Below are 1,986 nucleotides of genomic sequence, written 5' to 3' on the forward strand. Positions count from 1 at the left end.
TTTGTCCAATCAAACTACTCTAATTCAATTTTATGGACTCTTCCAACATTTCCATAAATTTACTTGAACTATTTTGACTTCAATATTCCAAACTTCAGTGAAATGAGACGTAAAATCGATAGACCTCAATGAGAGGATGTGTACAGTAGTTACGTCTCAGATTCAAATGTGGAAACGAATTGACCAAAAATGATTGTTACTTCGGTGTGACTGATGTAGATGATGCCATCTTCTCTTGGTTGTGCTCGGGCGATTTGATCGTTGTTCCATGGTCATGTTGTAACTTTGACCAAACAAGTTTCCAACATGTATGATCCACCGGATAAACGTAATACAATCGTTCAGTTTATTACTCGGTCACCGCTACGAATCAGCTGATACTTGTTAAACTAATAATGAAAGTTTCACCTACAGCTCCGCAACGAATTGTACGAAGTGACGTTATCGCTTTTCATGACCAATGGATTATGGCCCCCATCGTCATTCAATGGACTACAGGCTTGTGTACCTAAAAGTCTCGAATTTTGCTAGTGTCCATTCGTAATTTCTTCTGTCTCTACGCTAATTTTATCGATGCGTACATCGTTGGTTATGACTGAATTTACAAAGTATGCTGCACAGATGTCCGAGTATACAAAGTATGCTTAAAAGAAGTACATGTGCCACCGACGCATTCCAAAGCTATTGTCAGAAGACAAAGTCACGTTGCTAGTTGAAATGAGAGCAACGATTCAATTTGAGTAAGATGATAAGAATCGTACCATTGCACTCGACACTTTCATACCCATCTTGCAATGTATCATTCCGCGGGGGCAGGCCCATACAGGGATCGCTGGACTCAACAGCCCGTGCCCACCGTGGTCCCTTTCCAACCTCGGCGGTGTAGTCTCCGTAAGGACATTGATCAAAGTAGAGGCAGTCCAAAGCACCCTCCATATCCCCAAGTGCCCGCGGCTTTGGAATCCAGACTTTTTTTTTCACCTTAGGGCTCCTCTGGATACCTCACAATAAAAAATGTCATAGTTGGATTTGAGATTTCGCAGATTTTGTCGAAAATACCAACTCAAAGTTTTCATAAAAATGATGAAACGGTCTGGATACAAATACGACACAAGTTTCCAGCGGTTCAAATTTGCGCGCGAAAGCAATGCTCACGAGCTTGTTGCTGCTGCTCCGACGACGTCGGTACAAACGAAGACGCATGATTCTGATGGCATACCTTATGTACCACTACTCTGCCTTTCTCCTCAAGATATCTAAGCGGGTCTCGATCTTGTCCGGCGCGTTGTGGATTGCTGAGATGATCAAAGGTAACGAAGATGCCTTCGTCGATACATTGGGCACGTCAAAGGAAACCTACGGGGGACTTCTACGTGAACTAGTTCAGCAAGGCGGGCTACATGGTACAAGGCGAACATCCCCACAAGAGCAGCTGTGTATCTTGCTGTACTTCTCCGGTCACAATGCATCATCGACAAATATGCAGCAAAGGTTCCAGCATTCCGGCGAGACTATATCAAGGCATTTGCGCACTGTTGTTCGAGCACTTCGCCGATTGGTACCCATCTACATTCAACTCCCAAAGGACGACAGCCCGACACACGTCTCAATTGCATCCAACCCTAAATTCGCGCCATACTTCCAAGACTGCAGAATGGCCTTGGATGGAACACACGTTCCAGTTTGGGTCAGTTCTGCCAAGGCCGCCCCATTTCACGGACGAAAGAGGTTGACGATGAACGTTCTTACTGCGTGCAATTTCGATCTTGTCTTCACCTACGTGCTCGCTGGTTGGGAAGGCATTGCAGGCGATGGCAAGGTATACAACGATGCGCTTCAAAAGGGCCTTGCGCTATCCCCAACCAAGTTCGATCTCAGCGACGCTGGTTACGCACTGACAATGAAGTGCTTGACTCCATATCGCGGAACGCGATACCATTTGAAGGAATGGGGTATCAGACGTCAGAAGCCACGCACGAAGGAAGA

The sequence above is a fragment of the Aphanomyces invadans genome (genome assembly GCF_000520115.1).
Source record: "Aphanomyces invadans strain NJM9701 unplaced genomic scaffold supercont1.64, whole genome shotgun sequence".
NCBI classification, from domain to species: Eukaryota; Oomycota; class Saprolegniomycetes; order Saprolegniales; family Verrucalvaceae; genus Aphanomyces; species Aphanomyces invadans.